The sequence below is a fragment of the Pleurodeles waltl genome, chromosome 4_1 (genome assembly GCF_031143425.1).
Source record: "Pleurodeles waltl isolate 20211129_DDA chromosome 4_1, aPleWal1.hap1.20221129, whole genome shotgun sequence".
Taxonomy (NCBI): Eukaryota; Metazoa; Chordata; class Amphibia; order Caudata; family Salamandridae; genus Pleurodeles; species Pleurodeles waltl.
In genome coordinates, this window is record NC_090442.1 from 770,673,542 (window position 1) to 770,699,922 (window position 26,381).

The 26,381-nt window shown below is 47.0% G+C and overlaps 1 protein-coding gene across 2 annotated transcripts in view; it reads left to right on the forward strand.

The window, feature by feature from the left end:
• PPP6R2 (protein phosphatase 6 regulatory subunit 2) overlaps positions 1–26,381 on the forward strand; it is an 891,343-nt gene that overhangs the window by 236,570 nt on the left and 628,392 nt on the right. The window lies entirely within an intron of this gene.

Below are 26,381 nucleotides of genomic sequence, written 5' to 3' on the forward strand. Positions count from 1 at the left end.
AGTTGGGAACCCAGTACAGTAGTGACCCAGCTGAGTGTCATATCTCCTTAAGCCACTAGAACATTGCACTCTGGCGGATGGCGACCACTGGCATAGGCCCAACACTCTCACTCCTAGACTCCGAACTAGCACACCTGGCACAGTCTTCGGTCCAGGCAAGAGGTGAGACCTATCATCCTGTGGTCCCCAGCTTGTGCGCAGAACAGTGCCTACTGCTACGCTGAGAGCAAGGCTGACAGAGTGGGTGGACCCCTGTCGCTGCATCACCCAGCTGCCCCCGGCGGAGAAGTCCGCCATGCAGCTCATTATCCTCAGCAGCTTATCCTCAGTGCAGCAAAGACCCCTGCGTGGGGAGACCCAGTTTGCTGCCCAGGCGACTGTGACATTCATTGGCCACCACCACACAGTAAGAGCCAGATCGTCTGGCCTCGCAATCTGCCCTACATAGCGTACTTGGAGTAAGCTATGTAGGTAAAAGGTAGGACATGTACTTATGTGTTTTACAAGTCCTGTAGTGAAAACTCATAAACATTTATTCCACTACTGTGAGGCCTGCTCCTCTGATAAACTAACATTAGAACCAGCCTCATGTACTCTTAAGTGGTAGATTCTAATCTGGAAGGAGTAGCCATATCTTGTTTGATATTGCCAGAATGGTAATAGAAAATCCTGATTACTGGTGAAGTTGGATTTAATATTACTATTTTAGAGATTACACTTTTAGAAAGTGAACAAACACGTTTGATGGATGGAATGCAGAACCAAACGATCATTCACCCCCAGTCACATATCTGGGTTTAATCCATCAATTATTTTGCTCACCATGCCACCCCAGTTCAGACCTAGCCATATGCAAATCAGTCTTGACCCTGTTTTCCATGAGAACAGTCCAGCCCGGACTGCCAAGCCAGGTCCTACCTGGACCAGAAACAAGCATCCTGCGACCGGTTTCAGGGTATCACCCTTTATCAGCCAGGCTAGCTTGGATCCAGTGGCACTGTGAGCCTCGGGACCCACATCTGGGCATATCCGGCGCACTTATGCCGACAAAAGCAAACAAACACATATGATGGGCGAAATGCAGAGTCAATAAAACATTCACCCCAAGTCACAGATCTGGGTTTATTCCATCAATTCTTTTGCTCACCATGCCTCCACAGTTCAGACCTAAACTGATGGATTAAACCCAGATCTGTGACTGGGGCTGAATGTTTGATTTGTTCTGCATTCCGTCCATCATCTGTTTTTGCATTTGTTGCCCCAGGTGGGAAGGGTATGCCCAGATGTGGGCCCCATGCTTGCTATGCCACCAAATTCAAGCTAGCTTGGCTGATGAAGCGCGATACCCTGAAACCGGTCCCAGGATGCTTGTTTCTGGTCCAGGGAGGACCTGGCCTTGCAGTTCGGACTGGACTGTTCCCATGGGGAACAGGGTCGAGACTGATTTGCATATGGCTGGGTCCAAACTGGAATGGCATGACAAACTAAAAAACTGATGGCTTAAACCCAGATCTGTGACTGGGGATGAATGTTTGATTTGTTCTACATGCCGTCGATCTGTTGTTTTTGCACTTTTAAAAAGTGGGCATTTCGCTGCACGTAATACCATCTGTGGCTTACAGCCTGTCTCCGATCCACATCTGGTCTGTGGTGGTTGACAGCTCCCCTTGTGCATTCCACCCAGACAACCACAAACACAGGACACTCAGTCACATCTGCATTCATCTGCATACTGAATGGGTCTTCGTGGGCAGGAAGGGTGGAGGGGGCTCACACCTACATTTCAAAGGCAAGTGACCTGCCCTCACACAAAGGACTGAAACCCACCCACAGGTATCCTGGCAGATAGGACTGGGCTGAAGGGGGAACTTGTGCACTTCAAAACCACTCTTTGAAGTTTCCCCCACTTCCAAGACATTTTTGGTTAAATAAACTGGGTCCCTGACACCACCAAATCAGACACTTCAGGACTTACACTTGCAATCTGTCAGAGGAACTGCCTGGCTGCCCAAAGGTCTCGTCTGGACTGCTTTGCTGAGAAGTACTGCTGCCCTGCTTGTTGCCCTGCTGGCCTTTGACTCTGCCTTCCTCCTGAAGTGCTCTCCAAGGGCTTGGATTGAGCGTGCCTCCTGTTTTTGAAGTCTCAGGGCCAACAAAGACTTAACCTCTTCAAGGGACTCCTTATGCGTCGAAAATCGACGCAACGTCTGCAGTTATCGATGCAAATCCTGCATCGCGGCTGGGAAATCGCCGCACTGCCAACCGGAACGACGCAGCACTTACTTCCCGACTGGAAATTCAACTCAGCGCTGCCTTGCTTTGAAAAATTTGATGTCGCCTACCGGATTGTATCAGCGCCTGCTCCTACCTGCACGTCAAGGATTTTCAAAGCATCATCCCTGAGCGTCAAAATATCCCCGCATCGCAGTGAGGAACCAAGACTGCGTGCCTAAAAGAGGGGACACACACTTGCAGAGTGTAAAGAAACAATGCATTGTCTGTGTCATGCTGGAAAATACAACACACCTTATTTTTCCACGCATTTCCTCCTCTGCTGTCCCCGTGAGTCGTTACTTTTGGCGCATCCCAGGTACAGTGTGTTAAAAAGAAACTATTGATTTCTAAAGATTTGGACTCTTTTAAACCTTTTAAAAGTGATATACCAATTTGTGCTTTGTTGTTTTTACCTTATTTTATTCAGATAAATAATATCTTTTTTTTAAAAAAACCCTTTTGTTGTATTTTTGTGGTGTTTTCACTGTTACTGTATGATCTATTGCACAAATACTTTGCACATTGCCTTCTAAGTTAAGCCTGACTGCTCAGTGCCAAGCTACTAGAGGGTGGGCGCAGGATAATTTGGATTGTGTTGTGACTTACCTGGGCTGGGACTGTGGTCCTTACTTGGACATGTCAACTAGAGACCCCATTTCTAACACCTGGTACCTTTTTACTTCCCACAGTTGGCATACTGATGTTCCCCTGTAAGTGCCTACTATATGGTGCTCAGGTTCCCAGGGTTTGGTACACCAAGGGAGCCCCATGAGCTGCAACATGTGCTTTGCCACCCATGGGAGCCCATGCAAACTGTTTTCGCAGGGCTGCCATCTCAGCCTGTGTGAAAAGGTGCATGCACCCTTTCACTGCTGGACACTACACCAGGTCACTGTAAGTCACCCCTTTGGCAGGCCCTTTTAGCCCAAAGGGCAGGGTTCAGGTCCCTGTGTGTGAGTGCACCCCTGCAAGAGCAGAAATGCCCCTATGACTTCAGGTTCCATTGTACTGGATTTAGTAAGTGCGGGGAAGCCATTGTACCCATGTACTGGCCACCTGTGGTCCAGCTACATAATGGTAACTCTGAACCTAAGCATGATTGGTATCAAACATGTCGTAATCTTACCCCAATACTGTTGCTAGTATTGAGTGCATGTTTCCATGCGCTCCTAGGGGCTCCTTAGAGGAACATGCCCCCCCCCCTTCCCCCCCCCCAGTATTGCTTCTACCAGTCTTCAAGGGTTTTCCGGGCAACCCGCGCTGCTGCCACCCCTCAGACAGGTTTCTGCCCTCCTGCTGCTTGACTAGCTCAAGCAGAGAAAGGCAGAACGAAGGATTTCCTGTGGGAGAGGCAGACAATACCCTCTCCCTTGGAAATAGGTGTTATAAGGCTTGGGAGGGATAACCTCCCCAAGCCACCAGTTCGCTTTGCAATAAACTGGTTTGCCCCAGTCCAGAGGCCTCTGGTCCCTGCTCTGGCACGAAACTAGACAAAGCAAAGGGGAGTAACCACTTCTCTGGGGTGGTGCCCAGAGCTACTCCAGATGTCCACTCGGTTCTGCCATCTTGAAATCAAGTTGTGCAGAGGCCTCTGGGAGCATTGGAGTGGCCAGGTAAGGCAGGTGATGTCAGAGACCCCTCCTGATAAATGGTCCCCAGATTTGACGTGCAAGACTCCACCAGAACTTTTCTACATCGTTTACTTCAGCTCCTGGCCACCGGAACCGCAACTGGACAGTACAGGAACTGACAAGACTGCAACTCCTGAGACGACCTCGCCTTGCAACACTGTTTCCTCAGCTCCTTCCGGCAACTGCAACATTTCCCCGGTTGTGCATCCTCTGGGGTTGGCAAGACTTGAGCTGCACTAGGAAATCAGAAGGAATCTCCCTTAGAGTGAAGGAGTCACTCCCTTGCATCTGCAGGCACCTACAGCAGCACCGACCGGCTGTGTGGCTCTGCTCTTCTCTGGAACCGCGTGGATCTTGCATTACAGGTGGTGGTCTGGAGGGGTCCCCTTTGTCCTCTCACCCATCTGTCCAACTTGGGAGACGGTGAGCCCTTGCCTCTCTTTGCATGACAGCAGCCCCTTTGCACCATAACTTGTGCAGCATCCGAGGCTTGTTGACCCCTTCTCCAAAGGATCTTCAGGCTCTGAGTAGCCCCGGGCCTCCAGCACTTCATCCTGCCAAGAACAGTCTCCTCTTGGCAGCTCCAGCGACAGGGGACTCCTCTCCAGGTGTGCTGATTGGGCCTCAGTGCAACTTACTGTGCCTGCTGCCAGTGAGTTGCCTGTGGGGGCTGTGACTGCTTCTGCCGACTCTCCCAACAGCTGAGTATCAGCCCAGACTCCCCTCCAAGTGTTGAGTCCCCTGGCCCTTGCTGGTCCTCTTCAGCCTTGCAACTCTTTCTTTGCTCTTCTTGCACTTGCCAAGGCTTGTTGGTGGTTCTTCCATGCCACCTGCGACCCGTTGACCGACGTGGGACATTATCTGCACCGCTCCAAAGACTCCTCTTCAGCTCCTGCGCTCCACAGCTGGTCTTCTTCTTCTTCCACTGTCGACCCACATCTTCATCTACAGAAGAGTGGGTAGTGGCTTCTGCCCGGACTGGACTGTGTCCCATTCTCTGGCAGGTCCTCTTCTTCCAGAATCCACCTTTGGATTTTCTCTGGTCTGCTCCTGTACATTTACAGTCCATTTTCTAAGTCTTCTTGTTAGTCCTGGTTGCTGGGGGTCACTCAGGTACTCCCCTTTTGAGGTCCCTAGATCTTCCAGCTCCCCTCTAACTACTCCATATCCTTGAGTGGGGGACTTCACTTTGCATTCCACTATTTTAATATATGGTTTGACCCTCCCCTAGGGTCCTAATTATTTTTCACTAATTATTACTTGTGCTTGTTGTTTCTTGTGCCAATTCCTAATTATTACAGTGTGTCTGTATGTATATGTATGTGAATATATATATATATATATATATATATATATATATATATATATATATATATGTTCGGTGGCATGTGTAGCTGCAGATACACATGCTGTGCATTATCCTGCCATCTAGTGTTGGGCTCTGAGTGTTACAAGTTGTTTTTCTTCGAAGAAGTCTTTTCGAGTCACGAGACCGAGGGACTCCTCCCTTTTCGGCTCCATTGCGCATGGGCGTCGACTCCATCTTAGATTGTTTTCTTTTCGCCATCGGGTTCGGACGTGTTCCTCTTCGCTCCGTATTTCGAAATGGGAAAGTTAGCTAAATATCGAAAGTTCGACAGTATTGTTATCGCTCGGTACCGGGTTAGTGTTATCATATCGGCACCGATCGTAGAGGCGCTCTGGCGGCCCTTCCGGGCTTCCGCTCTTCAGCGGGGCCTGGTCGGTCCGAACGCATCCATCGACGAAGACTAATGGATCGGGCCCCCTTCCGCTTCTGTCTGAAGTGCCACTCAAAGTATCCTTATACAGACCAACACCTGGTCTGTAATCTGTGTTTATCACCAGAACACAGGGAGGATACTTGTGAGGACTGTCAAGCGTTTCGATCAAAAAAGACCCTTCGTAAAAGTGAGCGGACCACGACGATGCAGAAAACAGTGAGTAACTGCCCCGTCCAAAACTCACACAATGATCGTTAAGGCCAAGGGGACGCCACCGCCAGCAGGCCATGGCTTAACCCATTGAAAAGAAGGTGACCAAACATCGGCACCGAAAAAGGCCAGAGATTTGCTGAAGACTTCCGACTCCGGTCGAGATTCCGGCACCGAACGATCTCGACACCGAGAGTTCGACTCACCCAAGGTGAGGAAAATTACATCGGAACCGAAAAAGACTTTATCGGAAACATCGGTACCGAAAAAAGTGGCTTTGGAGCCGAAAACAAGCTCTTGCACAGAAGAGCAAGGACTATCCAGCCAAATGCATGAAAAGCACAGATTTGAGCAGGAAATAAGTATGGTTTAGCCAGACCATACGCAAAGGAGGTTGCATATCCAGAAAGAGACTGGGAAAATACAAATTCTTCCTCCAATTAAAACAAAAAGAAAGCTGGCATTTCAAGAGTCAGAAATACAGCCGAAGGTGGCCAGAGAAAAAACACCACCACCAAGTTTTTCTCCACAACCTTCCCCACTACACTCACCACAGTTGTCTCCGGTGGGAACACCTCCTATGCATTCATCTACGCATACAGGGATGACGCAGGATGATCCTGATACATGGGACTTGTATGATGCACCAGTATCAGACAACAGCCTGGACTGCTACCCAACAAAGCCGTCACCTCCAGAGGACAGTACTGCATATCTACAGTACTGTCAAGGGCAGCTACGTTCCCTAATGTAGCAATACACTCTGAGCCAATAGAGGATGATTTCCTGTTCAACACCTTGGCATCCACCCACACTTCCTACCAGAGTCTGCCAATGCTCCCGGGCATGCTCAAACATGCAAAACAGGTATTCCAGGAGCCAGTCAAAGGAAGGGCTATCATGCCTAGGGTGGAGAAAAAAATACAAGCCTCCCCCAACGGATCCTGTGTTTATAACACAGCAACTTACACCAGACTCAGTGGTTGTAGGAGCAGCAAGAAAGAGGGAAAACTCTCAATCGTCAGGAGACGCTCCACCGCCTGACAAAGAGAGTAGGAAGTTTGACGCAGCAGGCAAACGAGTGGCAGCACAGGCAGCCAATCAATGGCGGATCGCAAACTCACAAGTCCTACTTGCTTGCTATGACAGGGCACACTGGGACGAGATGCAACACATTATACAACACTTGCCTAAAGAACACCAGAAACGTGCCCAGCAGGTTGTGGAAGAAGGACAAGCAATTTCCAACAACCAAATAAGGTCCGCATTAGACTCGGCAGACACGGCAGCATGGACGGTCAACACTGCAGTAACCATTTGCAGGCATGCATGGTTACGAAGCTCTGGATTCAAGCCAGAAATCCAACAAGCAGTGTTGAACATGGCTTTTAACCAGGAATAAATGTTTGGGCCGGAAGTGGACACAGAAATTGAAAAATTAAAGAAGGACACAGACACGGACAAAGCCATGGGCGCTCTCTACTCCCCTCAGGGCAGAGGCACATTTAGAAAGCCACAATTTAGAGGGGGGTTTCTAATGCAAACACCAGAGCCTTCCACCTTGCAAACCAGACCCACCTATCAGGCACAATACCAGAGGCGAGGGTTTTGTGGCTTATATAGAGATGGACAATTCGCAAAAGGAAAGGGAAAGTTCCAGACACCTAAAACAAGCCAAACCAGTGACTTCAATGCCACAAAACCCCAACACTTAACACCAGTGGGGGGGAGACTTACTGCATACTATCAAAACTGGAGACACATTACTACGGACGCATGGGTCCTAGCCATTATCCAACATGGTTATTGCATAGAATTCACAAAATTCCCACCAGATGTGCCCCCAAGGGCACACAATTTGTCCAAACAACACTTAGACCTATTACAACTAGAGGTCCAAGCATTATTACAAAAACAAGAAATAGAGTTAGTACCCAACCATCAGAAAGGAACAGGTGTCTACTCACTATATTTCCTAATTCCAAAGAAGGACAAAACGTTAAGACCTACATTAGACCTCAGAACACTGAATCTCTTCATCAAGTCGGATCACTTTCACATGGTAACACTTCAAGACGCGGTTCCCTTACTAAAAAAGGAGGACTACATGTCAACGTTAGATCTCAAGGATGCCTACTTTCACATACCCATCCATCCTTCTCACAGAAAATACTTAAGGTTTGTAATACACGGCGTACACTATCAATTAAGTGTTACTGTTCAGGATAACAACAGCCCCAAGGGTATTCACAAAATGCCTTGCAGTAGTAGCTGCTCACATAAGGAGACAGCACATGCACGTATTCCCATACTTAGACGACTGGCTAATAAAAACCAATACTCAACAACAGTGTCTTCTTCACACGCAATACGTTATAGAAACTCTACCCAAACTAGGGTTTTCTATAAATTACCAGAAATCACATCTGCAGCCATCCCAAATACAACAGTACTTGGGAGCAACACTCAACACACAAAAAGCGATTGCCACTCCAAGTCCACAAAGGGTCTAAGCGTTTCAAAATATAACATCAAGCATACAGCCAAACCAACACTACCCAGTAAGGTTTGTAATGAAACTTCTAGGCATGATGTCTTGATGCATAGCCATTGTCCCAAACGCGAGATTACACATGCGGCCCTTACAACAGTGCCTAGCAAAACAATGGACACAAGCACAGGGTCAACTCCAAGATCTAGTGTTGATAGACCACCAAACATACACCTTGCTTCAATGGTGGAACAATATAAATTTAAACATAGGGCGGCCTTTTCAAGACCCAGTGCCTCAAGATGTGATCACAACAGATGCTTCCATGATAGGGTGGGGAGCACACCTCAACAAGCACAGCATACAGGGACAATGGGACAATCAACAAAAACTCCACATAAATAATTTAGAACTGTTGGAAGTGTTTCTAGCATTAAAAGCATTTCAACCACTAATAGCCCACAAACACATTCTTGTCAAAACCGACAACAATGTATTATCTCAACAAGCAAGGAGGGACACACTCGTCACAACTGTGTCTCTTAGCCCAAAAAACTGGGCATTGGGCGATTCACAAACACATTCGCCTAATAGCACAATACATCCCAGGCATTCAGAACCAGTTGGGCGACAATCTCAGTCGAGATCACCAGCAAACACACGAATGGGAAATTCATCCCGAGATCCTACAGGATTACTTCCTACGCTGGGGAACACCAAAAATAGACCTATTCGCAACAAAAGAAAACGCAAAATGCCCAAACTTCGCGTCCAGGTACCCACACCCTCAATCCAAGGGCAATGCGTAATAGATCAGTTGGTCAGGGATATTTGCTTCCACTTTTCCCTCTCTCCCACTCATTCCTTATCTGGTAAACAAACTAAGTCAAAACAGACTCAAACTAATACTCATAGCACCAACCTGGGCTCGCCAACTGTGATACACAACACTGCTGGCCATATCAGTAGTACCTCACATCAAATTACCAAACAGGCCAGATCTGTTAACGCAACGCAAACAACAGATCAGACACCCGAATCCAGCATCGCTCAATCTAGCAATCTGGCTCCTGAAGTCTTAGAATTTGGACAATTAGACCTTACACAAGAATGTATGGAGGTCATTAAACAAGCTAGAAAACCTACTACAAGACATTGTTATGCAAACAAATGGAAAAGATTTGTTTACTACTGCCACACTAATCAAATTCAATCACTACATGCTTCCGCAAAGGACAATGTAAACTACTTATTACACTTACAAAAGTCTAAGCTAGCATTCTCTTCAATTAAAATACATCTCACAGCATTATCTGCCGATTACACATTCAACATCGCTTTTAAGAATCCCAGTCATCAAAGCATTTATAGAGGGACTAAAAAGAATCATACCCCCAAGAACACCACCAGTTCCTTTGTGGAACCTTAATATTGTATTAACACGACTCATGGGACCACCATTCGAACCCATGCACTCTTGTGAAATGCAACACTTAACTTGGAAAGTAGCCTTTCTAATAGCTATCACATTACTTAGAAGAGTAAGTGAGATACAAGCATTTACTATACAAGAACCCTTTATACAAATACATAAACATAAAGTGGTTCTCCGTACAAATCCCAAATTCCTACCATTCCACCTAAACCAAACAGTGGAACTCCCAGTCTTCTTTCCACAACCAGACTCAGTAGCCGAAAGAGCCTTACATACATTAGACATAAAAAGAGCACTAATGTATAGCATTGACAGAACAAAACAATTTTGCAAAACAAAACAATTGTTCGTAGCCTTTCCAAAACCCTCACGCAGGTAATCCTGTATCCAAACAAGGCATTGCCAGATGGATAGTCAAATGTATTTAAACTTGCTATATTAAAGCAAAAAGAGATCTACCTATTACACCAAGAGCGCATTCCACTAGGAAAAAAGGCACCACAATGGCTTTTCTGGGGAATATACCTATGACAGAAATTTGTAAGGCAGCCACCTGGTCTACGCCTCATACATTCACGAAGCATTACTGTGTAGATGTGTTAACAACACAACAAGCCACAGTAGGACAGGCTGTATTAAGAACATTATTTTAGACAACTTCAACTCCTACAGGCTAAGCCACCACTTTTTGCTGAGAATACTGCTTATTAGTCTATGCACAGCATGTGTATCTGCAGCTACACATACCACCGAACGGAAAATGTCACTTACCAGTGTACATCTGTTCGTGGCATGAGACGCTGCAGATTCACATGTGCCCTCCCACCTCCCCGGGAGCCTGTAGCCGTTATTAGTTGAATTAAAATTGTAAATTTGTAAATAAATATTATTGTAATACACATTATGTACATACATACCTACTCGATTGCATGGGCACATCTAGTATATTCACAACTCCTAGCTCACCCTCTGCGGGCAAAACAATCTAAGATGGAGTCAACGCCCATGCGCAATGGAGCCGAAAAGGGAGGAGTCCCTTGGTCTCGTGACTCGAAAAGACTTCTTCGAAGAAAAAAACAACTTGTAACACTCCGAGCCCAACACTAGATGGCAGGATAATGCACAGCATGTGAATCTGCAGCGTCTCATGCCACAAACAGATGTACACTGGGTAAGTGACATTTTCCATATATATATATATATATATATATATATATATATATATATATATATATATATATATATATAGTGTGTACTTACCTCCAGTTGGCGGAGTGCCTATAAGTAATCAAGTGTGGTGTTACTTTAATAAAGTACCTTTATTTTTGTAACCCTGTGTGGTTCCTTTATGTGTGATAAGTTGATGTGTAACTATTGTGGTATTGCATTAGCTTTGCATGTCTCCTAGATAAGTCTTGGGTGCTCATCCACAGAAACCTCTAGAGAGCCCTGTCTTCCTAGACACTGCCTACTTTCACTAATAGGGGTTATCTGGACCTGGTGTAAGGTGCCAACACCATAGGTGTCCACCGCACTCCAGTCCAGTCCTACACCCTAAATTTAAAAGATATTGGGAGAACATACATAAAGAGGTGAATGAGACTTTCACTACGGAGATCCCCAGCCTGCCATCTATGTCATTTTAGGGCTGCCAAACTCTAACATATCCACTTCACTCCTATAAAGGAAAGGCCGTTATGATGGCACTCTGTGCTGCGAAGCAGGCCATTACCCCTAAATGTGGCACCGACTCCATACCGGGCCACACCGACTAGTTGAATAACTGTGGGACATTTTTGGGATGTAAAAAATCATGGGCCTATTGGACGCTAAGTTGCCACAGTTTCAGAAAATGTGGGGGCAGAGGCATCCAATTTCGAGAACAAGAAATTGTGGTTTAACCGGAACCTATGCGCACATGGAGTGTAGGTCAGATACACAACCATGTTCGTCCTAGTCAAAGATTTTACTTTCTGACTTTAGTCCTTTAAGTCCCATTCTACCAAAGGAGTGTGCTTCTAAAACTCTCTCCTGGGAGGCACCATGAGAATGACAGGGTAGCAGGCAGAGTCCTAACAGCAGGGTCCAGCCGACAACTACTTGCCACTGGTCAGCTTGGCAGTTACAGGTAGAGGCCTCTTGTAGCTTGTTGTATCCCTGAAGCTTTATAACAAGATTTCAACCTTGTGACACTTGAATGCCGATTCTGTGTACTCTATACAAAAAATATTGAAGGTCTTGTGTTCTAGGCTCTTCTCATTTCTCAGACAGCAGGCTCTTCTGGTCTTCCACAGACCCAGGAGATGTTCTGAAGTGGGTGCTTAAAGATGCCACATTTATGCCTGTCACAAGCTAGTGGGTGAGAATGACTCCTGGGCAAGCCCTTACCAATGGAGTAAATGTTTCCAGACCCAACCCTACGTACTTTTATCATTTTCAAGGTGAGTTATGTTTTTGGTCATACTGAACTTGGACTCTGAGGGCTGTGTATGTGGGGAGTGTTCTGTAGTAATTCTAGTGTTCACCTAAGTCTAACACTTAAACCCAGTTTGAGGCAGCCACGGTACCCACAATAAACCTAGAGACAGAAGTCTGGTAAAACAATGCAGGATTTCCCAGCAACCAGACAGTGGTGTCAAGATCCAAGGTCCCTCAGAAGCAGTATCCTCCAGATGCCCAACTTCCAGTAGCACAGAGTCTGCAGTACCGAAATAACCAGAGGATCGGAGTGGCCAGACGAGGGGAAGGGTTTGAGAGAGGGTTCTGCAAGGAGCCACATCTAGAAGAAAATGTTAAAGGGGTGATCTGTACACCTGTATTTTCATAGATTTCTCTCCTCTGGTAACTCTGAGCCTGGATCGTGCTTGGCTCTATGCAGTACCATACAGGAGTAAATTAAAGCATATAAGGGAGCAGCAGTTATTCCTAGGACAAGGATTGCAATCAGCACACTAGCTGGCTATTAACAAGATTAGAGCTTAGAGACCTGTAATCATTAGCCAGCACCTTTGAGTAGCAGCAGAAGTAAAACCAGTTTGATGTATTCACCTGGTCTTCCAAGGATGAGTCCTCCTTATGACTTCAAGGAGGTCAGTACAGATGTACCACTTTCAGTTCTTAACGAGCTGCTCTTTAACTTTATAATACGTCATAATAAATATCTAGGGAGGGTAAATCAGAGGGAAGGGATAACCTTACATGCTCCTGCAGAAGGAGTTGGTTGCTGCCAGGGTAGTGCTTCCTGAACTACGCTGAATCGCTGTGCCCACATCTTGCTGTCACTAGCCACTGGGGACTGCTCTGGTCTTTTATGGACACAGAATACGTCCAAGGTGGAGGCTGTGATTTCACATAATATCACAAGATCTCACTACTCCACAGCGTCCTGCGAGAGCGAGCTTAGTATCAAGTTAAACAAATAATAATAATGTGGCAAGGGTAAGACTGATAGAAAACATTTGACCAGACAATAACATCACTTGTCGCAGCAGGATTAGTCTTAGCACTGTTCAGCTGCCAACAGTGAACTGACCACATGTGCCCTTTATATGGGTGAGATGGGCTATTCAACCCAGGTGAGTGTCATTGTAGGATACTGTTAAAGGACACAGCACTGCTTGTGATCGTGTGTGGTGCTATTGAACGTCACAGCCCAAGGGTATGGAGAATGTGTGCCACTTGTGAGCAGGTGCAATGCATGGTCCTGTTAAAAGGCACAGCCATGTGTAGTGCATGGAGCTGTTGAACGTCACAGCCCAAGAGTATAGCTAAAGTGTGCTGCATGTGGTGTGCATGGTGCTGTTGTAAGGTACAGCCCAAGGAGACTGATAATCTGTGGGGCATATGGCAGTGGTTCATGCCAGAGCATGACAAGTGGATACACACAAATTGTCTTGCATCCTCTTCTCGCTCCTTGAAGTGCACCCTAAGTGTTATATACATGTACAATGTAATGTGAAAAAGGATGCTCACAGCCTCATCCTGTATATTTTGTCAGTTTCAAAGAGGCCATCTCTGCCCATTCACTTCTGCCTATTGTTTGCACCTTTGAGTCATTTCATACCCATTTATACATATTCAGATGCTAATTACTGGCTGGCAGAAGTGGGAGAATAAATGCAGACAGGCCTCTAGAGACTTGTCAGGGAAAATTTAACTTTCTTAAAGTGCCTTTTCCATTAATATGTAGCAAAAATCTGACTTCAACATTTAATTCAATTTTTAATAACTATTAAAAATAGTTGTTTAATTATTTTTTAGCAATTTCCTAACTGAAATCAACATTGTAATGTAATAATGTAACCCAGTGTTTTCCTGTGGAACAGCCAACCATGCTGCAGTGAAGACTGCTTTTGAGGCCTTTTCACTGCAAGGATGTTTAACATTAAATTTCTGTATGTCCTACTTCTACACATATTTACTTAATGAGCAATAAGGCCTACATAGGGGTGATTGATAAATATTGAAAAGGAGGGGTTTGACCTGCTAAAAGGGGTTATTTCAACAGGTCCAACTTCAGTTTATAACTGCAACAGCCATGCTAGAAATTATGCACTCATGTTTGCACTGTCACTGTGGTGGATGGCACAAAGGGTGCTATAGTCCACTAGAGACATTTAATTTACAGGCCTTGGGTACCCTGTGTACCATATACTAGGGACTTGCAGATAAGTTAAATATGCCAGTCATAGGTATACAAACTTTACCATGTTGAAAGGGGGAGCACAGGCACTTTTATCACTGGGAAAGGGCACAGAGTTCTACAACCAGCAAAAATATTATGTCCAACACAAGGCAAAAATTGAAAATTTCCCACACCTGTAGTAGGTCATAATGATTTCTTACAAGGAACCTGTCTCTCTTCAACTCCCTCCCCCTAAAAATGACTGGGTATAGACCTTGTAAGGATTGCTTGAAACAAATGTCCGTGACGGATCCTCAAGAAATCAGTTTTTAGTGCTTTGGCTTCTCACATGACAGCATTGTGTTATAAATGCGCTTGGACGAATCTTAAGCCCCTTTGGGACCGTGAGGTCAAGTTCTGTTGCATTACACCAGTGAAAGGCACAAAAGGGCAGCTGAAAGAATGGGGCGTGGGCACGTTCTCGTTTCAGAGGCTGAATCCACAAGTGCTCTTTTCTCGTTCGAAGTCAACAAGTAAGAAGAAGAAACATAAGAAGACAAAGCAGGGCTCCTTATCGTCCCACCTCTCTCACTCAGCTTATCTCTCAGTCTCCGCCTCTGACCTCAAAGCTGATCCCGAATTTAGTCATGATCCAACCACAGTCCCGGGCCCATAGCTAACTCAGCAGCAAATCCCAGCCTTCAAAGAGGCATTGCTGTGGATCTTCAGTACACTACTGGATCCCTCTCATGTGCCTTTTCACCCTAAGGATTCAAGGGGGCCTCCAGTCAGTTTTCCGACAGCAAATTAGTCCTAGATCCTGACTGTGCTCCTTGACCCTGTTCCCGGTTCAACCTCCTCTTACACCTCACATGGCACTACGACTGACAACAGAGCCCCTGGCGCAGACACCAGTTCTGACGTCCCAGATGCTGGAAGAGCTGGTATTCCTTTTGGACTTTGAAACTAATCCACTGCGACCTCCATCATGTTGCACCTATCACACACACTCACATATTTGAGTTGTGAGATGCTTCATTATAACCTGCCTGACCCTTATGAGGATGAAACCTCACAAGTTTATTATGATGAGAACCTTGTTTTGGACATCGAGGATGCCAGCGGCCCTGACATTGCCATGGACACTGACTTACATTCACCCACCACTGCCACAGCTACAAATGAGTCTGCATACTTTGCCATGGTCATAAAGAGGGCAGTAGATGCCCTCAATCTACAGGTACAAAGGAAGGTGGCCAGAACAAATGTCCTCTTATGTTATGGGCATTTGTAGAGTGCACAACACATCTAGGAGAGTATCCTAGCTCTGAAATAGCAGGAACAGCTTGGACTGCATCAGGCCCTAGACAAGGTGAAGAGCCATGATATCAGATTCTTGTGACATTCAAGAACTGAGGAAGTAGCTCTGATGTGCAGGACTAGGTCATTCCAGGCTTTGGGAGTGAGGCCTGCCTGCCAAATCTGGGGCTGTATTATAGAAATTGCCCCAGAGGGGCAGTGATTATGTGCGCCCACTTTTTGTGCCCTGGGGCACTTTGGTATTACAGAAGGGGCCACAGACACTTGTGTGGCACCCACTGTAATACAGAGAGTGCTGATGCACATGTAGCGCTAGCATATCTCGTGGGTGTTCCCTCATTTGCATGGAGGCATAGCTCTATGCAAATGAGGGAATCTCTTTACCTCTGCATCCGCACCATATTGTGGACGCCGGTACAAAGGCAACAAAGCTGTCATGTGATTCACTGAAAGTGCGCCACAAAACGATGGCACACTCAGTCACCCCACTAAGGGCAGCCCTCTTGATTTATGAAAGGGGGGGGTCCCATGGGACCCTCTCCCCCCAGACATCCCCTTGCAGGCAGGTGCAGTCACTCTGCACCCACCTACAAGGGGGATCTCTAATCCGTCTTAAAAGTGCATGTGGGTTGCCACCTGCACAGTGAAACACAGTATGACTTTGAAGCATCCACTCTGTATTCCACTTGAATGTGCTGCCCCCAGGGCAGCAGAAGTGTGCAGCTGCCTTGAGGGCTGCGCATTCTTCATATCAGGGTGCACGCTCCCTGTATGTGCGGGGCATACCTACCTAAGGGTGCACTGTGGCGCAAACACGAAAAGTGTGCTCTATCTGTAATAGGGCTGCTGGTTCCGTGTTTGCAGGAGATGTGTGTGAGTAGGAGTCCAGCTGAACAGAAGTGTCTGGTAGGTATGGGGAAATATATGTGATTATTGAGGCAGTTGGTGCTTTGTATGTATGTGTATGTGTGTATGCATTTTGAAGAGTGCCCCTTTTTAGATGGGAGACCCTGTGGAGGCTTTTGAGGTGTGGGGTTGATGTGGGTGTATGGGGTAGGGGGAAAATGACTGAGTGTGAGTTTGGCAGCCAAGTTCTGTATGGTCTGAAGTCTTCTGGTCAGTTGAGCATTGATTCCTACATAGAATCTATTCCCTTAGTCCAGCTTGCTGTTGGTGAGAGCCTGGGTGACGATTCTGCTGAAAAAAATCTTTTTGAGTATCTTGAATTTCTAAACAGGAGGTGGAGGTTCTGCAGCCAGGGCAGACCGCGTAGTTACCTATTTTGCCCTTCAATGAGGCCCTTGCTGATAAACTGTTTAGCATCTGGGCGAAACATGGATGTTGCCCACCAGTAAACAGGCAGATATTGAAAAGACAGACCTTCTCCGGGAAGCCCTGCTTTTGTCCTGCAACATCCCACTTCCGAAAGTCTAGTGGTCCAACCTCTACTAGCAGGCTCAACCTGAATGTGTTTCTGGTCAACCCAACCACTTCGATGCACATGCGAATTGCATGGTTTCCTCTGCCAGACTTGCTTTATGTTCTGTCAACTCCAGCTGCCTTCTGATTCGCTATTGTCGTGCATTGTGGGACATGGTGGAGGAATGAACCACTAGCAGGTCATAGTGATTTGCTTGGGCCTGGACACTATGGACTGTTTTGGTAGGCACTCAAGACCAGTGTGAAACTCGGGCGCTAGCTGTGATACATTCTACAGGGTTCTCTTGTGACATTCATCAATCATGGATGGACATGCCATTTGATGGTATACCGCTTTTCGGAGGCAAGGCGGATTCATCCTTGTACCACTTGAAAGAGTGAAGCCACAGAGCACTCCCTTGGACTGGCACCACCTACACCTCAGTTCCTAGAATAATTGCCCTTCTTTTTGAGACTTTTAAAGAGAGTTCAGCAGAGGCTATGTCAGGCTTTGCTTCAGCAACAGCAGACCTCCCAGGCCTTTTGAGACAGAAGTTGAGATAAGGTGCCAACATCCAGGCCCCCAGAGGCAACAAACTACCCAGTCCCTCAGCCCATCTCTGCAGCCGCTGTAAAAATCGCTTTAATTTGCCATCCGTGGCACATAGCTGCCCTGTAGGAGTTAAGATCAGTTGCTTTTCTTCGAAGAACATCTTTCGATTCACGAGGTAGTGACCTACTCCTTTGGCTGGTAATGCGCATTGGCATCAACTCTGTTGTTTTCTTCTGCTGTCATGTTCGGACGTATGCTTCTCTGCTCCATCTTGACACCGTCATTTCCTACTTTAGGCCTAATGTTTCGTACGGTCTTGGAGTGCGGTTAGTACTCGATCCTTCTGCGATTGTCAACTAACATTGGTCTTGTCTGGGCAGCTCTACTTCAATAATATTTGCGCTATGTCTGTTTGATGATTGGACGGGTGCCTTTTCATTTTTGCCCTGGCTGTCACCCCAGTTTTCCACGCATTGACCAACATCTGGTGTGTAACTTATGCCTTTCTCCAGACCATCGGGGAAGACACCGGCGAAGCTTGCAAATCCTTCCATGAAGACTTTGAGGGATCGAGCTCATCGACTCGACATGTCCCTACACAACGCCGATGACACGCCAGACATCTTCGGATTAGAGGAATTTCAGGAGGAGGTTTACGCTAAGAGGTCGGCATCAGATGAGGGCACCTTCTTCCATGAGAACAGCTACGATAGAGCTCATTGGGATGCGATAGAGAGGCTCCTCCACTGTCTTCCAGATGAATACAAAAAGAAAGCACATGAGATCACCTCTGAGCGCATGGTAATTGCCAACACTTCAGTCCGCTGCACCTTGGATGCAGGCGACATGCATGCTACTCAGGCATCGTGCCTATCTCAAGGTGTCAGGCTTCAAACCATAAGTTCTGCAAAACATGCTGGCACTACCCTTGGATGTCAAAAATGTGTTCGGCCCCCAGGTGGACGTCCTGCTCGAAAAAATAAAGTGAATGAAACTGGCAAATCCATGGAAGCGTTACAAACATCGTCCCAAAGAGGCTCCTTGGGCCGTTCACCTTACCGTGGGGCAGCTAAAACCACCTCGACAGATACAGCCACATCTTACCAATGTTCTCAGACATAAACCATCTCAGCAAGGCATTACTATGGAGGCCCCTACCAGTTGCTCAAGTAGGAAGTTTAGGCCCTCTCACAAAAAGGGGCCATAAAACCAGTGCCAAAAGCCAGCAAGTCAGACAGGTCTAGTTACTCTACTTTCTTATTCCTAAATAGGAAGGGTCCTGGAGACCAATCTTGGACCTCAGACCCCTAAACTAATACATCCCCCTCAAAGCATTTTTGCATGGTTACTCTAAGATGTCATCCCATTACTACAACAAGGCAACTTCATGGCAGCACTCGACCTGAGAGACACCTATTTCCATGTCCCCATTGACGTGGCACATCATTGATTTCTCAAGTTTGTAATAAACACCCAACATTTCAAATTCAATTTGCTACCCTTCGGGGTCACAACTGACCCCAGGGTACCCACAAATTGTCTTGGAGCGGTAGTAGCCCACGTGTGCAGGCAGATCATACACATTTCCCCAGACTTACACAACTGGCTCATCAAAGCACAACTCGTTACAAGTGTTTCCAACACACTCAAGCCACCATAAATTTACTTCATCAACTAGGCTCACCATCAATGCAGTCAAATCCCATTTCCAGCCTCTACAGATACAACCCTACCTAGGAGCCATCCTTGATTCACAACGAGGTATACCTCACCTAAATCACACCAGGATTCAATCCTTCCAAACGCTTATTCCACTGTTTTCAACCTCTTCAGCAGATAACAGCGAGGGCAGTCATGCGTCTTATAGCTATGATGGCTTCATGCATAGCCATAGTACCTCATGCTAGACCCAACATGCGTCCATTGGAAGAGTGCTAAGCGCACCAATGGTCTCAAGCTAAGGGGTAATTGGAGGATGTATTGTTGGTTAGCCGTCAAGCTTGCTAGTCTCCGCAGTGGTAGAACACCAACAATCTTGTAAAGGGACAGCCTTGCCCGGACCCAGTTCTGCAGAGAACCAAAACAATGGACACCTCCCACAATGGACATGCCCCCCTGTATGCCAGCTCTGCTGCTAGTGTATGACTGACTGGTCTGTGCCAGCCTGCCACTTCCAGACGAGTTTCTTACCACATGGGGTGAGTGCCTTTATGCACTCTGTGGCAGAGCCTGTCCTGGGTGGAGGTGCTTCACACCTCCCCTGCAGAAACTGTAACACCTGGCAGTGAGCCTCAAAGACTCAAGCCTGGTGTTACAATGCTCCATGGCACTCCAGCTAGTGGAGATGCCCACCTCCAACCCCCCCTTGACACTGCACCCACTTTTGGTGGCAAGTCCGGGGAGATAATGAGAAAAACAAGGAGTCACCCTTCACCAGGTCCGCCCCTAAGGTGACCAGAGCTGAAGTAACCCCCTCCTTGGAAAATCCTCCATCTTGTTTTTGAGGATTTAGCTCAATAGGGATAGGGATGCCCCTCCCCCCCTCCAAAAAGGAAGGGAGTACAAGGAGGGTGTAGCCACCCTCACGGACAGTAGCCATTGGCTACTGCCCTGTGACCCGAACATACCCCTAAATTCAGTATTTAGGGGTGACCCTGAACCCAGGATCTTAGATTCCTGACGACCTACAAAGGAGGAGGACTGCTTAGCTGAAAAACCCTGAAGAGATGAAGGAAGACAACTGCTTTGGCGCCAGCCCTACCGGCCTGTCTCCTACTTCAGAGAACCTGTACCAGCGACGCATCCTGCGGGCCCTGCGACCTCTGCCGACTCAGAGGACTGCCCTGCACCTAAGAAGGATCAAGAACTCCCGTGGACAGCGGACCTGTCCAACCAAGAAAGAAGAAACCATGTTTAAAGGGAGTCCCACCTCACTCCAGAAGCATGAATCCCCACCACTCTGCACCTGACGCCCAAGGCCCATGTCCAGAGGAATCAACGACCCAGAGAGGATCCCCAGGCGACTCTGACGTGTCCACCCTGGGCTGACCTCCCTGCACCCCCACAGCAATGCCTGTAGAGGGAATCCCGAGGACTCCCCTGACCGCGACTGTCGGGGACAAAGATATCCAACGCCTGGAGAAGCACTGCTCCCGCAGCCCCCAGGCCCATGAGAAACCAACCACCAGTGCAGCAGTGACCAGCAGGCGGCCCTCATCAGTGCCCAGTCAGTGGCTGACCCGAGAAGCCCATCTGTGCCCTGCCTGCAGCATCTGAGAGACCCCCGGGTCCCTCCGATTAATTCTATTGAAAACCCATCGCCCTGTTGCCCACTGCACCCGGCCTCCCCGTGCCGCTGAGGGTGTGTGTTGGGTGCCTATCTTGTAGTTTTAAAAATAAATTAACAAAATAATATTTTTCTATATAAAAACCTATCGGCCTGGAGTTAAGTCATTGAGTGTTTGTTCGTTCTCACTTATTGCTTGTGTGTGTACAACAAATGCTTAACACTACCCTCTGATAAGCCTACCTGCTCAACCACACTTCCACAAATAGAGGATTAGTATTGTCTGTTATTGCCTCTAACAAGCCTCTTGGGGAACCCCTGGACTCTGTGCACACTATATCTCATTTGATATAGTATATACAGAGCCAGCTTCCTACAACTACCCACACTTGTTATGCTGCAAAGTGGAAAACATTGTCCACTACTGTCATTCTAAACAAATTGACCCTTTAAACTCCAATGTTCAGGACATTGTCTGTTATCTGTTCCATTTACATACTACTGGTCTAGCTTTTACATCCACAACGCTACACCTGGTGGCTGTGGCCACCTATTTACAGAATGGACAACATACTTCTCTAGTCAGGAATTTGATCATAGAAGCCTTCCTAAAGGCCTAAAGAGTTAGTCCTCCTAGAGTGACACCGGCCCCCTACTTGGAATCTTAATATTGTACTGACACGATTGATGGGCCCTCCATTTGAACCACTACTGCCCCTCTAGTTTTTATCCTGGAAAGTAAAATTTCTAGTTGCAATAACTCCACTCAGATATGTCAATGAGCTTCAGGCATTAACTTTAGAAGAACCCTTCCTCCAACTACATAGAGATAGGGTGGTACTATGTACCAATCCTAAATTTCTTCCAAACATGGTGACTCAATTCCACCTTAATAAATCTATAGAATTGCCAGTATTTTTTCCCCCAACCACACTCAGTTGCAGACAGGGCTCTACCCTAGATGTAAAATTAGCCCTTATGTATTATATTGATAGAACCAAATAATTTAGAAAAACACAATAACTCGTTGTTGCCTTTACAAAACCACTCAAAGGAAAGGCCATTTCTAAATCAAGCATTGGGTTTGTCAAATGCACTCAACATGTTATGCTAAAGCTAAAAAAACTTCACCTATCTCTATTAGATCTTACTCCACTTGTTGAAAAGGAGCTTCATTGGCCTTTCTAGGAAATATACCTATAGCTGACATATGTAAGGCAGCTACATGGTCTACACCACATATGTTTATCAAACATTACTGTGTAGATGTGCTGGCCTGTCAACAAGCTAATGTTGGACAAGCAATTTTACTTAAATGATTACAAGCAACTGTAAACCCCCACGTGTTAGCCACCGCTTTTTGAGGAGGACTGTTCTTCAGTCTATGCTAAGCATGTGTATCTACATCCACACATGACTCTAATGGAAAATGTTACTTATTCAGTGTAAGGAAATGCCTCCTTGGCATGGTTACCCCCTGATGTTTTGCCTTTTGCTGATGCCAGTTATGATTGAAAGTGTGCTGGGACTCTGCTAACCAGGCCCCAGCACCAGTGTTCTTTCCCTATACTGTACCTTTGTTCCCACAATTGGCACAGCCCTGGCTCCCAGATAAGTCCCTTGTAAATGGTACCCTTGGTACCAAGGGGCCTGATGCCAGGGAAGGTCTCTAAGGGCTGCAGCATGTCTTATGGCACCCTGGGGACCCCTCACTCAGTGCATGCACACTGCCTCACAGCTTGTGTGTGCTGGTGGGGAGAAAATGACTAAGTCAACATGGCACTCCCCTCAGAGTGCCATGCCAACCTCACACTGCATGTGGCATAGGTAAGTCACCCCTCTAGCAGGCCTTACAGCCCTAAGGCAGGGTGCACTATACCACAGGTGAGGGCATATGTGCATGAGCACTATGCCCATACAGTGTCTAAGCAAAACCTTAGACATTGTAAGTGCAGGGTAGCCATAAAGAGTATATGGTCTCGGAGTTTGTCAAACACGAATCACCACAGTTCCATAATGGCTACACTGAAATCTGGGAAGTTTGGTATCAAACTTCTCAGCACAATAAATCCACACTGATGCCGGTGTGGAATTTATTGTAAAATGCACCCAGAGGGCATCTTAGAGATGCCCCCTGAATACCAGTCCGACTCCTAGTGCTAGGCTGACCAGTATCTGCCAGCCTGCCACAACCAGACGAGTTGCTGGCCACAAGGGGAGAGTGTCTTTGTCACACTGTGGCCAGGAACAATGACTGTACTGAGTGGAGGTGCTTCTCACCTCCCCCTGCAGGAACTAGAACACCTGGTGGTGAGCCTCAGAAGCTCCTGCCTTTTGTTACAGCGCCCCAGGGCATCCCAGCTGGTGGAGATGCCAGCCACTGCGCCCACTTTTTGGTGGCAAGGTTGGAGGAGATAATGAGATAAACAAGGAGGAGCCCCTAAGGTGTCCTGAGCTGAGGTGACCCCTGCCTTTAGAAATCCTCCATCTTGAGATTGGAGGATTCCCCCAATAGGAATAGGGATGCCCCCCCCCCCCTCCCCTCAGGGAGAAGGCACAAAGAGGGTGTAACCACCCTCCAGGACAGTAGCCATTGGCTACTGCCCCCCTGACCTAAACACACCCCTACGTTTAGTATTTAGGGGCACCCCAGAACCCAGGAAATCAGATTCCTGCAACCAGAAACAAGAAGGACTGCTGACCTGAAAGCCCTGCAGAGACAATGGAGACAACTGCTTTGGCCCCAGCCCTACCGGCCTGTCTCCTGACTCAAAGAAAACTGCAACAGCGCCGCATGCAACAAGGACCAGAGCTCTCTGAAGCCTCAGAGGACTGCCCTGAACCAAAGGACCAAGAAACTCCAGAGAACACCGGCACTGTTCACCTACAGCAACATTTTTGCAGCTTTCTTACAACTTTCCAAGAACTCACTCTTCCCGCCGGAAGCGTGAGCCCCCGGCTCGAGCTCCGGAGAACCAACACTACAGGGAGGACTCCCAGGCGACTGCGACCTCGTTAGTAACCCAATACGACCCCCCTGTATCCCCACAGCGACACATGCAGAGAGAATCCAGAGGCTCCCCCTGACCGCGACTGCCTGTAACAAGGGACCAGACGCCTGCACCAAGCCCTGCACCCGCAGCCCCCAGGACCAGAAGGAACCTCACCTCACAGGAGTGACCATCAGGTGACCCTCTGCCTACCCCAGGTGGTGGCTGGCCCGAGAAGCCCCCCTGTGCCCTGCGTGCACCGCTAGAGTGACCCTCCGGGTCCCTCCGTTGTTTCTTATACAAATCCCAGTGCCTGCTTTTTACACTTCTCAAACCCCCCCGCCCCCCCGCCCCCCCACCCCAACCCCAACTCCTCCAGTGCTCTACAAAACCCCCCTGATCTCCCATCCGAGGAAACAGGTACTTACCTGCTGGCAGACTGGAACCAGAGCACCCCTGTTCTTCATAGGCACCTATGTGTTTTGGGCACCTCTTTGACCTCTGGACCTGACTAGCCCTGTGCTGCTGGTGTGGTAACTTTGGGGTTGCCTTGAACCCCCAACGGTGGGCTACCTATGCCCAGGAACTTAAACTTGTAAGTGTCTTACTTGCCTGACAAACTAACCATTACTTACCTCCCCCAGGAACTGTTGATTTTTGCACTGTGTGCACTTTTAAAATAGCTTATTGTCATTTTTACCAAAACTGTGTATGCTATTGCTCTAATTCAAAGTTCCTAACTTACCTGTGTGGAGTACCCTGCATTTTATGTATTTACTTCAAATCTTGAACTTGTGGTTCTAAAAATAATTAAGAAAATCTATTTTTCTATATAAAAGCCATTGGCCTGGAATTAAGTCTTTGAGTGTATAAAAAATGCTTAACACTACCCTCTGATAAGCCTACTGCTCGACCACACTACCACAAAATAGAGCATTATAATTATCTAATTTTGCCACTGTCTTACCTCTAAGGGGTACCCTTGGACTCTGTGCACACTATCTCTTACTTTGAGATAGTATATACAGAGCCAACTTCCTACACTCAGTAAACATCTGTTTGTGTCATGTAATGCTGTAGATTCATGCAAAGCATGTGAATCTCAGCACTACATGCAAGGAATAGATGCTTACTGGGTAAGTAACATTTTCCTACTCTAGCTAATCTCAGCTTCCTCACCAACTCACCCACATTCCTTGCTCTGTTGAATGGACAGTTTTGGTCCATGATAAGTTTCTAATTTATCATGGACCAACACACTTGGCACTACCTAATTGCTAAGGCTCCGCTTTCGCTGCCATGGACAGATATCAGAGACAGATGTTGGGTCAGAGGTGGCGACTGTGTAGGGACCCCGGCGTCGCATCCGAGGTGGGACGGAACAAATGTGGGTCCACATGACACCACCTACCAGCGCATTAGAGAATTGCTGAAGAAAATTCTGTTGATCGAGTGTGGCACTTGGTGGTATTCACAAGGTAAGTAGTCTGCAGTTAGTTAGAGTATCCACCAGGAAGATTGGTACTAAAGGTAAGTAACTTGTTCTTTGCACAGCTACCCACTACATCTCCTGACTCTGATGATATCACTCTCTTCATGATAACTAGAGCTCATTGAATGTGTGAGCTTTGAGTTCTTTCAGTCCAGCTGCCCTAAACCACCACCTTTTAGGGAAAACTGGAGACGTGAGTGACCTTCCTACCAAACGTTGTGACTTCCTTACATGCCAAACATTCGATCACCTGGTGATCTTTTTTGCTCCACCACACCCCTTGAGAGAGGAGGAAAGACTCCATTGTTTGGACATTAATCACACCAAAGACCATTGTGTTGATGATCAGCTCTCTGTAGGGTTCTTAGGTGCAAAGAAAGGCAAGGTGTTATAGAAAAGGTATTTATCATGGTGGGTAATTATGTTCAATAAGGTCTGCTGTTGACTGGCCAAGAAGCATTCTCCAGAAGAACTGGTGGTCCATTCCATCAGGGCTAACGTTGCAACCACTCTGTTGGCACACAGAGTGCCTTTTCTAGATATTTGACAGGGTGCAACATGACCATCAGTGTTTATTTTGACAAACCACTAAAGCGTTGCCAGTCAGGTCTAAGAAAAAGGGAATTTTGCCCATTTGATCCTGCAGGACTTTTTGATTGGAGTCATTCAACAGACCCAACACCTTGAGAGGAACCTAAGTATCCATCAGAAAAACAAGTTACCTATGTTTAATGCTTTTTCTGATACATACTCTAAGCGATTATTCCTCACTGACCTCCCTGTTACGTGGACTGACCTTTTCCATTCGAAAAGGCCCCATATTAGACATCTGCTCGCTGACACAGATACTTTATTGGTGGGATCCACATCTGAGGGTACGGTCAGTCTCAAGAAAGAAACTGTCGACCCATTTG